The sequence below is a fragment of the Pseudophryne corroboree genome, chromosome 12 (genome assembly GCF_028390025.1).
Source record: "Pseudophryne corroboree isolate aPseCor3 chromosome 12, aPseCor3.hap2, whole genome shotgun sequence".
Taxonomy (NCBI): Eukaryota; Metazoa; Chordata; class Amphibia; order Anura; family Myobatrachidae; genus Pseudophryne; species Pseudophryne corroboree.
In genome coordinates, this window is record NC_086455.1 from 42,818,814 (window position 1) to 42,833,323 (window position 14,510).

The 14,510-nt window shown below is 47.1% G+C and overlaps 1 protein-coding gene across 3 annotated transcripts in view; it reads left to right on the top strand.

Moving 5' to 3' along the window:
• Positions 1 to 9,981: 9,981 nt before the first annotated feature.
• Positions 9,982 to 14,510, top strand: part of LOC134980552 (RAC-alpha serine/threonine-protein kinase) — a 203,352-nt gene continuing 198,823 nt past the window's right edge. The window contains exon 1 of one of the 3 annotated variants that reach the window (XM_063947416.1): positions 9,982 to 10,833. The gene's annotated coding sequence lies outside the window, so the exon portion shown is untranslated. The remainder of the gene's footprint in view (positions 10,834 to 14,510) is intronic. The other 2 variants (XM_063947414.1, XM_063947415.1) reach the window with 2 other exon arrangements.

Below are 14,510 nucleotides of genomic sequence, written 5' to 3' on the forward strand. Positions count from 1 at the left end.
AGAGCCTCTTGGAGGCAAGTAAAGAATGCTGCCTGGCAGCAGTGAATTACACAAATATAGTGGAAAAAGGGGGGGGGGGGGGGACCTGGACTGCACATCCTATTACTACAGATATCAAGAGGTGCTATCATGCTGGGGCTTCTAATACTGTGGGTCATTCCGAGTTGATCGTAGCACAGCTACGATCGTTGACTCAGACATGTGGAGGGACGCCCAGCACAGGGCTAGTCCGCCCCGCATGTCAGTGCCGGCCCCCCCGCACAAATACAAAAGCATCGCACCGAGGCGATGCCTTTGTATTTGAGGAGTAACTCCCGGCCAGCGCAGCTCCTGCGGCTGGCCGGGAGTTGCTCGTCGCTCCCGCTGGCCGCAGCGGCTGCATGAGACGTCATGCAGCCGCCGCGGCCTGCCCCCCCAACGGTCCACCCACGCCTGCATTGGCCGGACCGCTCCCCCTAAACGTTCAGCCCTCTCCCGCCTAGCGACTGCCTCTGTCTCAGAGGTGATTGCTAGGTAACGAGAGCTGCCATGCGCCGGCGCACTGAGGCGTCGGCACATGCGCAGTTCCGATCCGATCTCTGCGCTGCGACAAACTGCGGTGAGCGATCGGGTCGGAATGACCCCCACTATGCTGGAGGAAGGGAGATGCAGACTCTTAGCACTAAGAACACTGATGGTAAAAATAATTGAAATAACCCCTCACAATTACCATGGAGTATAAGTGAAGTTCTTAGCACACATTTGCGCAAATATGCGGGCCCATGTACCACGGCCAGGTGACTTCATCACATGGGTCCCTAACATTCCTAATACTATCACATTCTATAAATTTATTCAGGACATATACACAAATATAGTGGAAAAGGGGCGGGACCTGACTGCACATCCTATTACTAAAGATATCAAGAGGTGCTATCATGCTGAGGCTTTTAATACTGAATTACACCCAGAGTAGCCAGGCAGAATTCTCTACCTGCCTCCCAAGCTGCAGCCAGACAGTGAAAGGCTGTGAGCATGCTGACTGGTGGAGTGCTGACATCCAGTCACTGTATGGAAGTATGGCCCTCATTCCGAGTTGCTCGCTAGCAGTTTTTAGCAGCCGTGCAAACGCTATGCCGCCTCCCACTGGGAGTGTATTTTAGCTTAGCAGAAGTGCGAACGAAAAGATCGCAGAGCGGCGGCCAACCTTTTTTGTGCAGTTTTAGAGTAGCTCAATACCTACTCAGCGCTTGCGATCACTTCAGACTGTTCAGTTCCAGTTTTGACGTCACGAACACGCCCTGCGTTCGCCCAGACACGCCTGCGTTTTTCCGAACACTCCCTGAAAACGGTCAGTTGACACCAAGAAATGCCCACTTCATGTCTAACACACTGCGGCCAGCAGTGCGACTGAAAAGCTTTGCTAGACCTTGTGTGAGACTACATTGTTCTTTGTAATAGTACGACGCGCGTGCGCATTGCGCCGCATACGCATGCATAGAAATGCTATTTTTTTGCCTCATCGCTGCACAGCGAACGAATGCAGATAGCGATCAACTCGGAATGACCACCTATGTGGAGAGAGGATGCGGGACAGCAGGATGGGTAAGTATTCTCTTTTTTATTTATTCCCATGAATGGGTGGGTACTGGGTAGGGACTCCAATGCATTGTCTTGCCCAGGACCAGGGCCGCAACTAGGGGGGGGCTAAGGGGGCATGCGTCCTGGGTGCAGGATTTGAGGGGGCGCCGAGTAGTTACAGAGGAACAGGATTTTTTCTTTCTTTTACCAACAGTGCTGTGCTGATCCAGTGAGACAATTGACGACTTCCGGAGAAGTGTCTCCCACCCACTTGTCTGCCCACAACTGGCTCCGACGCTGTGCGGGTGAACTCCAGTACCCGGGATCTCTCCTATGCCGGCTACTGTCTTAAACACTCTTCTTTGCCATGCAGTGCTGCAACTAGCTTGCCCCGGGTGACGAAAATCCTAGTTTTGGACCTGCCACGCACCTTAGTTGCAAGGGCCATGCCTATGTGGTGTACACAAGTGGGAGATCTGCTTATTGTCACACAGTATCTGCACACAAAGACGCAGCAATGCAACTTTTACAACCTGCAGGAATCAGTTTGTTGGATGAGCAATGCTGAGGTGCTCAATTTTAACCATTTGTGAACTCTCTGCCAGTCCAATCACAAACCGAATAAATATTGAGCAATTGTTTTGTAACCTTTGCCAGGCACATGAGCATCAGCAACTATTTTTATACTGTATGTAAAAAATACCCCCCAAAAACCCCCCAACAACGTTTGTACTTATATTTAAATAGTTTTATTGAAGTTTTCAAAAAGTAGAAACAAACATGCAAGTAATAAAATAAATGTATCAAATAACAGACACAATGGGTTGGTATCCTATTAGCAGTGATAATTTTCCGCTGCTAATAAGTTCGCCGGGGGCTATCTAATTAGACCCAATGCTGCGCGCTCCTCCTCCTGATTCTGGCACTTATTAGGGATTATGCTTAATCCGCGAAAGGCGGGCATCAGACCCGCAATAACACATGCGATCGGGAACTATCCCATGTGTTATTGCATGTTTGCAGGTCTGTTTTCGGACTTTAAAAATTACCTCTAATTGGATACCGCGATAATGACCATCGGTCAAAAATCGCGATCTCCGCTTTTATCGTCCAAAAATGAATCACCAGTAATTGGATATCTTTAAATGAAAATCAGTATAGTAGCAAGTTTATATAATTGTGATCATATGGGAGAGACATGGGAAGTATGAGAGAGGGAGGAAAGGTGGGAGAGAGAAATGGGAGGAGCATGGGAAGACAGAGGAGGGGGGAGGAGGGGGTAGTTGTACTTTTATTTATAGGAAATACGATGTAAAAGTATATATTACATATTAGTGTATTATTTTGCACCACATTTTGCATTAAATATGCTTTAAGCATTCAGTATTCTATGTATGTAATCAGAATTATTTATTGATAATTTTATATTAAAATATAGGTGGTCACCATTTATATATTGAAACTGTTTAGATTCCCTAATTGAAATCTCTGTTCGCCTGTCCTGATCAGTGACGTATGCCAATTTACACTGTGGGTGGGCCCAGCAGTGAGAGAATGGTAGAAGGGTGTGACAAGGCAGTGGAAGTTTGCTTTTTACTGTACATTGCCCAGAAGCAGTATCATCCAATCCTATCCCACGATTCCTCCTACCGGTCTCATTCATGGAACTTGGAGGGGAAAGGGGGGGTTGAACAGTGTGGAAATGTCCCAGGACTGAAGATGCTGGTCTTTCTCCTCTTTTGTCCAGGGCCAGTTTAACATCATTGTAGGTCCTAGGCAGAGCACTGTAATGCCCCAGACCACTCATTCAAGGGAACCAATAAAAAAGAATTCATAACATTCCCCGTCTTTCCACATGCTTCTATACTGTGAATGGGTGCTAGCACTCTGCAATCCACCAATCAGTGAATAACTCCAACAATCCACCAATCAGCATGCTGACAGCCATTCACTGTCTGGCTGCAGGCTGGGAGGCAGGTAGAGAATGCTGCGCTCTGATTGTGTGGCACCCACCCGTCCCCGCTCAGAGATCCCCTAGAATTATGGGGCCCTGGGCAGCTGTCCAGTGTGCCTATACATTACGATGGCCCTGCTCTTGGCTCCCACCCACACCTTGTCACCCAGACATTAAGGCTTTCATTGTCTCTGAGAGTTCCGCCAGTGCCTAACAAGGGATAAGAGGCAGGCTGATGCTTTTCAGTGATAGGCATGACTTTGGTGCCCCCTTTGTGATGTAGACATTCCCCCTCAGTAAGGTGCGCTCTTCTCCTGTCCCAGTCAGCTGACATCCAATGTTGGAAAGTATGACATAAAAGCGGATGCTGAGTTAGCCGCACACAAGTTCAAAAATTCATCTCTAAAAGCTGCAGGTAAAAATACTGGAAGGTATTCTAAGAGATAGTATTCAGAAGTTCCTTGAAGCCAATAAAGTCATTAAAAGGAATCAACATGGGTTTGTGAAGGACAGATCCTGTCAAACCAACTTACTTGGCTTTTATGAAACAGTAAGTGCAAACCTCGATCAGGGTAAAGAGGTGGATGTAATCTTTTTAGACTTTGCCAAAGCTTTCGACACAGTACCACACATGCAACTTATCTACAAGCTACATGAAATAGGGCTAGGAAGCACAATATGCACTTGGGTCAAAAATTGGTTAGATAATAGGGAGCAGCGCGTTGTGGCCAATGGATCTTTTTCAAATTGGACTGAAGTGTTAAGTGGTGTGCCACAAGGTTCGGTATTAGGACCGCTATTGTTCAACATTTTCATTAACGACCTAACAGAAGGTCTAGAGAGCATGGTGTCAATTTTTGCAGATGATACCAAATTGTGTAAGGCTATTAATACGGAGGGGGATGCATAGTCTCTTCAGAATGACTTAGTTAAATTAGAAGCATGGGCAGCCAAATGGAGAATGCGCTTCAATACAGACAAGTGTAAGGTAATGCACTGTGGTAGCAAGAACAAAAATAACACCTACCTACTAAATGGGGTAAAATTAGGGGATTCTGTACTGGAAAAGGACTTAGGTGTTCTCATAGATAGCAAACTAAGCAGTAGTACCCAAAGTAGGATTGCAGCAAAGAAGGCTAATAAGATATTAGCATGCATAAAACGAGGAAGTGATGCAAGGGTCGATGATGTTATACTCCCGTTATATAAATCACTAGTAAGGCCACACCTTGAATACTGTGTACAGTTCTGGGCACCATACTACAAAAAGGATATCCTGGATCTAGAAAAGGTTCAGAGGCGGGCGACCAAACTAATTAAGGGCATGGAGACGCTGGAATACGAGGAAAGGCTTGCAAGACTAGGCATGTTTACACTGGAAAAGAGGAGACTAAGTGGGGACATGATCAACATCTACAAATATATAAGGGGACAATACACAGAGCTTGCATGGGACCTGTTTTTGGTCAGATCAACACAGAGGACTCGCTCAGGTTAGAGGAGAGGAGATTCCGCACAATACGGCATAAAGGCTTTTTCACGGTAAGGACAATACGTGTTTGGAATTCTGCCTGAGGGAGTTATAATGGCGGAATCTGTCAACACCTTTAAGAATGTGTTAGATAAATTCCTAATGGATAAGGGTATCCAGGGTTATGGTGCATATTCACGCACTATAGTTACTATAAAAAGAGGGATAAAACGCGACGGCTGACATCAGCATCAGCCAAAATTTTAGACCATTAATCCTGCATAGGAGACCACAAATAGGTTGAACTCGATGGACAATCGTCTTTTTTCAAGTTGGAGTACCACAAGGCCCAGTCTTAGGTCCTCTGCTTTTCTCTATACCACATCTCTTGGCATACTATTCAACTCCTTTGGATTTCAGTACCATCTGTATGCAGATGATACTCAAATCTACCTATCCTCCCCAGATTTGTCACCATCTGTATTGGGCCGTGTCACTGAATGACTTTCTGCCATTTCATCTTAGATGACATCTCGCCACCTCAAACTTAATATTTCCAAAACAGAATTAATTATATTTCCACCGGCCGATAGTAGTTACCAACCTGATATCTCTATCACTGCTGAGAACTCAGCAATCATCCTTACCCCACAAGCTCGCTGCCTAGGTGTCATTCTTGACTCTGAACTGTCCTTTGTTCCCCACATTCAATCTGCCTCAAGATCATGTTACATACATCAAAGAAACATATCCAAAATACGACCATATCTTACACAAGACACAGCAAAAACTCTAATCCATGCTCTCATTATCTCCCGCATTGATTATTGTAATAGTCTCCTGACTGGTCTTCCCAAACATAGGCTCTCACCACTACAATCCATTTTGAATGCAGCTGCGAGGCTAATCTTCCTCGCTAGACATTCATTGTCTGCAGATCTGCTCTGTCCCTCCATTGGTTACCGGTATTCTACCATATTAAATATAAAATACTTTTACTTACATACTTACATAAGGCTATTAACCAAACTGCACCATCATACATCTCTTCACTCAACTCAAAATATCCCCCTACCCGACCTCTTCGTTCTGCACAAGATCTGCGTCTCTCATCCACACGCATTACTTGTTCACACTCAAAATTACAGGACTTTATCCGGGCTTCACCCACTCTGTGGAATGCCCTCCCATGCACAATAAGACTCCCCTCTAGTCTCCAAACCTTTAAACGTTCCCTGAAAACTCACCTCTTCAAACAAGCCTATCAAATTCCAGACCCACCCACATAACCTTCAGTGCTTCCCTATCTAATAACATCCTCTCTGTACAGTACACATAACATCACATATCTTGTCTTTCTTTACTCTCACACCCTCCTGACCCTTGGCAAACATTGCTGGGTGATCATATCATACAATCCATTAAGAACCTAGCAATGTGGTGTACCATTATGCAATAGGTAGCATCTATCCTTATGTATCAATGCCTATTTCCCTATAGATTGTAAATTTGCGAGCAGGGCCTTCCTTCCTCTATGTCTGTCTGTTTTTACGCAGTGTTGTTCTATTACTGTTGTTCTAATTGTAAAGCACAACTGAATATGCTGCGCTATATAAGAAACTGTTAATAAATAAATAAATAAACGCCTTTAATATGTAATCCATTGGATCTTCTATAACCCATGGGGAATGTTATTTATCTGTAAATTAAAGGGGAAAAAATATTTTTATTATAAGGCATTATTGTTGTTTTAATCCACAAGAAAATATACAGGTTTTCCCCATTATGTACAAAGTAATTGCTCCACTCAGAGCCATGCTACAGAATATGTCTGAACTGAATTTCATAGGTCTCTCCTTATCCACTCAGCCAATCACAGACCGTTTTCTACTCTAGCCACAAAGTGATTGGCTGGTGGTAAGGAAAGTCCCAGAGACATCACTAGAGATTAATTTAATCTATTACTGTGAGGGAGGGAAGGGGGGGGGGGCAAAATAAATAACATTGCTGGGATGCTCCAGTCATGACAGTTGCCCACTTGTTTCAATGGTTTATTAATTTTAGGAAGTTTGAACATGTAGCACACAGCTCCATTGAAATTGACTATATGAATTAGCCGCTCACATGAATCCGAAAACTACCGGGTGTGGTGTGGAAGATCTACATTCATTAGGTCTACAGCCACTAGGTCGACCCCATATGGTTGACAGACAAAAGGTCGACGTGGACAAAAGGTCAACATGTGAAAGGTTGACACTGGAAAAGATCTAAATGGCCATGTTCATGAAAAATGATCAACACGCTTTGTTTTGTTTTTGCGTTTTTTTTCTTTCATTTTTGTGGATAGTTTCTTCATCTGGGATAACCATTAGTAGAAACGAGTCTCCTCGCGGGCTCGCTTCACTTGCTACGCTTCAGGCATGGTGTGTCAACCGTATCTGTCAACCTTTTCCAGTGTCGACCTTACATATGTCGAAACATTTTGTCCATGTCGGCCATATGTCTGTCGACTAAATACTTACCCCCTCTGACGTTGGGATCGTCATTGTCGGGAAGCCACTGTCGTTCATGTGACCGCCGGCATCCCGACAAGTGATATTTCATACAGAACCCCTAAAACATGGGTCTTCAACCTGCGGCCCTCCAACTGCTGTGGAACTACACATCCCAGCATGCCCTGCCTCAGTTTTAGTAATACCTGAATAGCAAAACTGTGGCAGGGCATGCTGGGATGTGTAGTTTCATAGCAGCTGGACGGCTACAGGTTGAAGACCCATGCCCTAAAGCAGGTGGTGGGCAATTAATTTCTATAGGGGGCCACATGAAAAATCTGAACTGTGTTGGAGGGCCGAACCAATGATAACTTGAACTTAATTATGCTCAATATATAATAAAAGCACAAACCTACTTTTTAATGTAATTTTTTCCTGCTATTGGCTTGTAATGTGCACTGTGTGACGGGTTGCTGTTCCATTGCTGCAAGACTCACCCTGGATGCCGGTCTGACGGGATCTCTAAAGCACCAGGGGCGTTTTAAGAGAGGAGGAGGCCCGTGTGCAGCCTTCTGCTTCAGGGGCCCCCTCCTCTCTGATACCCCTTTTCCACTTACGAGCACGGGTCGCAGCCGGGAGCCTGACACGGGAGCTGCCCCCTGCTGCGACCCGTGCTCGGCCCCTTTCCCATCAGCAGTCACAACCCGGCATATGCCGGGTTGGTGACGCTTCTAGTGACGCGGCAGGGGCGGCGCAGGGAGATCACATGATCTCCCAGCGCTGCCCTTCCATACAGTGTAAATGGGAGCCGTGTCGCATCGACACGGCTCCCGTTTACACTACAACCCTACCCGGATCATTCCCGTGTCCTACCCAGGTAAATAGCCGGGTAAGATTCACGGGTCACTTGATCCGGGTTTACCCTTTTCCACTTGCAAAAAACACGGGTAAATGCGCGCCCCCGTGCATTTACCCGTGTTTTTTGAGCTAGTGGAAAAGGGGTATGACTGATGCACAGGATTTAATACTTACCTCCCCTGGGTCCCCCGGCGGTGCCATCCCTCTCCGCAGCGCAATAGAGTCTGAGAACAGACTCTATTGCGCATGCGCAAACTTCCGGGAACACGGCGCGGCGGCCATTTTCCCGAAGATTTTGCTAATGCGCATGCGCGAAACTCCAGAAAAATGGCCGCCGTGCCATCTTTCCGGAGTTTTCAGCAAGCGCAATAGAGTTTGTTCCCCTTAGTGTTCAAACTCTATTACGCTGCTGAGAAGGGATGGCTCCGACGGGGGACTCCAGAGAGGTATTAAACAAATGGGTGCAGTGTGTGGGGGGTGGGCCCCTCTGGACCTGGGGGCCCGTGTGCCTCGCACACACTGCACCCATTATAGATACGCCAATGTAAAGCACCCCGAAGTTTAAGCAGGAAGTGACAGAGCAAAGCCGTCTCCTGCGGGATACACATCATCAGGCGCTGGTTGCTAGGGACCCAGGGTGCGGGGACCGCCGGCAGTGACTGCCCGTGCACTGCGGCTCTGTAGTTTGCGACTTGTGGGCAGTCACTGGGCCTCAATTGTTAAGCTGCATCGCAGGGTCTTTGTGACCTAGCGATACAGCACAGTGTGTGGTGCAGGGAGCCTGTGGGCAGAGAGCCGCGGGTGACGTGTGTGTGAGATTAAGGGGGGGGAGCTGTGTGACTGGAATAAATACGCGGGTCGGACAGGGATTGCCAAAGGGCCGTACTTTGCCCAGGTCTGCCCTAAAGGCTTGTCTTACTCTGTGAACATCATAATATATATATATAGATCTATCTCTAGATATCTATCTCAGCTGTAGTGCCTCCTATCTGCCTGAGGTGTGTGGCTTGTTGGTTTGATAGTAACTAGGTCGAGTCATTAGGTCGACTACTATTGGTCGACAGTGACTAGGTTGACTCATGAAATGGCTCATTACATCGACATGGATAACTTTAAGGTCGACATTGAAAAATGTTGACATGAGTTTTTTTTTTTTTTAAATTGGGGTTGTTTTCTTTGTAAAGTGACCAGGAACCCCAATTAGTGCACCGTGTTCCCTCACATGGCTCGCTTTGCTAGGTTACTACTATAGAACCTTTTCATGTGTCGACATTTGCCTTGTCGACCTAGTGACCATGTCGACCATTAGTGGTTGACCTAAAGACCGGATACCCTGCCTGAGGTATCCCCTGGGTGTTTATATGTACCTCTGGCACATCATATAGTTACCCTTCCTCCCTGACTCTGCAGTTGATTATTGTGTAACAACATCTTGCAATTGTTAATAGTTAGTGTGCACCTAGCAAACCAGTGCTCAGGAAGTGCGTGACCTTGTTCTTGATAAATATAAACACGGGTGCACAACTTGGAGATGCAGTGCTGCTTCAGTCTCTTTGGCTGGGGCACTGCTTTACATATGCTATAATCATATACGCATGGCAAACCAAATGATACAAACATGTCATTATTCCAAGCGGTGAAGCAGCTGAGAGAGGTTCCAGCAGCTCACCTGTCTGCTGTGCACACACAGAGACTCCTCCCTGAGTGCTGCTGCTGCTGCTGTGATGGAGTCTCTGTAGCTGGCAGCCTGCGGGCGGTAGGACCCGGTGGTCATCTGGAGGAGGCAGTGAGGGAGACACATAGACAGAGAGAGGGAGGCTGCTGCTGCTGCTGGAGAAAGGAAGAGGAGGCAGGAGGAGGATCACCCTGTGCAGGGGAGGAAGAGGCTGCAGCAGACGTGCACACACCAGGGGACAGCCAGCGCTGCTGCTGATCCTCCTCAAGGAGGATGATCCAGGACTGACAGTGGGAAGAGACTGTACAGAGCTGATCCCGCACCAGCAGCATCCCAGGGTGTCCGCACCCTCTAACAATCCTGCACCAGCACCCCAGGGTGTCAACAAGGTGACAGTACCTTCCAGCAATCTAGCACCAGCACCCCAGTGCAAGGTTCCAGCATAGAAGCAGCCAAGGGTGTCTGCAAGGTGACAGCACCATCCAGCGCAGCACCCCAGGGTGTCAGCAAGGTGACAGCACCCTCCAGCCCAGCAGTCGGATCCTCCCATCCCTCCATGCAATCAATGGGCTGAATCTGCAGCAGCAACACTACAACCAGCAGCCCTATCCTTCCCCTCTTCCTCCTCCTCCCCCCACCCTCTCCCCCTCTCTGTCTGCTCTCCTCTCCTAACCCCTCCTTCCTTCTTTCCTCTCCCTTCCCTCTCATGCTCCCCTCGGTGATGGTGAGGCTTCAGCTGGCTGCAATCCACCACTAGGCCCAAGCCCCGGTGGCTCTCCTCCTCCTCCTCCAGGCACAGCTCCTATATACCTCTTGCATCCATGTAAGTCAACACCCTCTCATCTATTACTGCACCTTCTTCCCCACTGATGGGGCACACACCCTGTTTAGGCACCAACACCCTGTTTTATCTATGCAAGGGCCTTCTTCTAGACCCCCTTATTATCCACATGCCCCATCTCTCTAGTGCCCCACCCCCTGTAGTATATATACTATGCAGCCTGGCTATGGACCTGTGCAGGGCAGAACATCTCCTGCATAGATACAGCTAATACATTCATATTGGGCACTTGTGCCTGTCTGGCTGGCAGAGGATGGGGCACCATACGTTCTGATTGATTTCTGCTTGTTAGCATGAGACAGACAGGACTGTTGCTAAGTGTGTGGTGTAGGCAGTATACCTTGTGCTGTGTGATGTAGTAGACTGTATGTATTGTATGTACTGTGTGTGTAATGCAGACTGTGTATATTGTAGCAATAGACTGTGTTGAAGTAGACTGTATATATTGTGTGTGTGATGTAGGATGTATTCTCTCTTGTTTTGCTATTTCCAGGGAAGGGCTGTGGCTGGTGCAGGGAATAAGCCGTATTGCTTGCATTTTACTATATACCAGTGCAGTCACACATTGAAACACAAAAAAACAGGACGTTGCAGTTGTTTCCAGTGTTCCAACCTTATCTCTGCCAGACACTTGTGTATCTATTGTTTTCTGTATTGTTATTTTCTACAATGCATTAGCTACACTGTATTTGGTGTTTGCTGTGTATTCTACAGCCCTTGTGTTTTGCAGACAGTTATCTATCAGCTGAATGCACCCCTCCCATTAGATGCCCACTTCCTGCGCACATACTGTAATATGCATGGCAGAGTTGGGTCACCCTCACACACCCCACTGGCCTCTGCCATCAGTGCAATCTTCTGATCCGGGTGCCTGGCGTTCTAGGAACTGAAAGAGTGTTTACTTGGAAAATATATGTATATTCAGCCACAGAGAAAGAAAGGGGGTGGGGTGGGGGCAGTGTGTGGCTGATATTTAGCATGTTACCATAGTAACCGGAACTACATTTAATCTACACAGAGCCTGTGGGCAGTGACATTGAAATTGCAATAAATATTTTTATGCATAGAGCCTTATACCCATATTGATTGTGTTACTGTACTGTGATGGGCAAGAGTTAATTAGTGTCTGTATTTTGTCTTTACTTGGAATCCGTTACCTTACAGTAGATGTATTCCTAATCCTGGGAGAGATAAAGTACCAGCCAATCAGCTTCTGTCAAGTCACAGGCTGTGTTTGAAAAATGACAGGAGGTGATTGGTTGGTAGTTTGTGTCTCTCTACATTATCACTTTCCAAGGCTTAGTAAATAGACCTGTTAGAAACTGCCTGTGTAATACACATCAGTTTAGTTTTGACAGCACTGTCATGCTGCTTTCAGATCGCAAACGCCGGTTCCCACCCGGTAAGAGAAACGTGTCCTTACCGGGTGGGATCCAGCATTTGCGCTCCTTTGCTGGCTTTCTGACCCGGCAATATACCGGGTCAGTTGCCATAGCAGCGGGGGGCGCAGCAGCAGCGGGGGTGGAGGTGGCGCTGGGAGATGAGCTCATCTCCTGCGCCGCCTCTCCTTATGCTGTGAATGGGAGCCGTGTCGCATCGGAACGATGCGCCTGACCCGGTAATCAACCCGGTAATAACCCTTCTTTTTTACCGGGTTGAATTACCGGGTCAGGCGACCCGCTAATTCAGCAAAGGAGCTTTCACATCGCACACTGACCCGTTTCGACGCAATATGCCGTGTCGATACCGGGTTATTTGTGCAATGTGAAAGGGGTTTTAGTGTATAATAATATTAGAAAAGCTAAACTATGTTATTAAATTAACGTGCATTAAAACATATTTCTTTTTCATTAGATTTTTTTGGGTTGTAAGTCTTGATTAATTCACTGAGCAGTAATAGTTTAGTGAGAAATACATTGGGCCGTATTCAAATGTCATCACCCCCCCCCTCCCCTCTCCCGCCCGGGTGGTCTTCAGGTTGCCGACTGTCGGGATCCCGGCACACAGTATACAGGCGCCGGAATCCCGACAGCCGTCAAACAACACTTTTTCTCCCTCGTGGGGGTACACGATGCCACCGTGCCCGCAAGGGTCTCATTTGCGCTCGCCACGCTGTCGGTATGCCGGCGGTTGGGCTTCCGGCGCCGGTATGCTGGTCACCGGGAGCCCGGCCGCCGGCATACCATACTACACCCCTCCCGCCCGCAGCAGCATTCTAATGTTGCTGCCAACGGGCGAGACAAGTTCATTTCCCGGGGGTAGCTGAAATGTACGTAAAGGGACCCATTTGGATGGCCAAACAGGTCTTTTCACCCTCGCGCCCATTACTTTAGTTGGGTTTAGGTGCTTTGCGCACCTAAACCCGAGTGGAATGGGCGTGATAAGTGGGGGCATCTTAATATATATCGCCCCGCGATCTCCTGTCACTTTAGACGGAAGATCGGGGATGCGATAACATTTAAATTCCCTCCTCTGTCTCCTCTTCTCTTCTTTATTACACAGTATTCTTATTATGCCTTGTAGCTGCTCGCTTTTGATATAATTTTTTATTTTTTTATTATTGTTTTCTTTTATCAAGGGTACATAAACAAAAGGTGCAATACAAAGGGTAAGCCGCTTTTGATATAAATTTAGCTGGCAACCATAAGTATCTGGTATATTTGTTTCATTACTCCAAGCTTTAAATGAGAGTTTATTACCTGGCAAGTAACGCTTTATAATATCCATTTAGTACTTTTGGCTGGTATTACATTATGTCCCCCCTATGGCATAAAAGTGACAGTAGTCAAGTGAGTGATGACTAACCTTAGATATATTTACTTTTAAATTGGAAACGCGAATTACCAGTTTCAGTGTGTGTATATTTATAAACAAAGTAACTAAATAAATAAACAAAATGTCCCTGCAGTAATATTTATGATACCGAACAGGTTCAGACTCACTTTTAAGGCACATGCTATTATTTTTCACGTGAGACACAAAAACCAGCTAAACGGAATACTCTGGATTCAGTATACTTAATTACTTATTTATTACCAGTTATTTGTATAGCGCACACACATTCCGCAGCACTTTTTTTTTTTTACAGAATATATTTGACCGTTCACGTCCCTCACTGCCCCAGTAGAGCTAACACTCTATGGGGGTCATTCCGACCCGTTCGCACGCAGCGGTTCTTCGCTGCGGTGCAAATGGATCAGAACTGCACATGCGCGGCGCCCGCAAGGCGCCTTCGCGTCGTTGCCCGCCAGGCGCCTTCGCGTCGTTGCCCGCCGACAGCCGTCGCCGGGCAACGACCAGAAGAAAGTGATCGCTAGCACGATCGCAAGAAGATTTACAGCGAGGAGGCATTCCGGGGCGGATACTCAACATTTTCCGGGCGTGGAGAGCCGAACGCAGGCGTGTCCAGGCGTTTGGAGGGCGGTTGTCTGACGTCAATTCCGGGACTTTCATCGCTGGATCCATCGCACAGGGTAAGTAACTGCAGGGCTGGTCTTGTTCTGCACAAAACTTTTTTAGCATAGCAGGGCTGCACAAGCGATCGCAGCCCTGCTATGCTAAAATACACTCCCCCATAGGTGGCATCTAGTTGATCGCACGAGCAGCAAAAAGTTTCTATGTGCGATCAACTCCGAATGACCCCCCATATTCCCTATCAC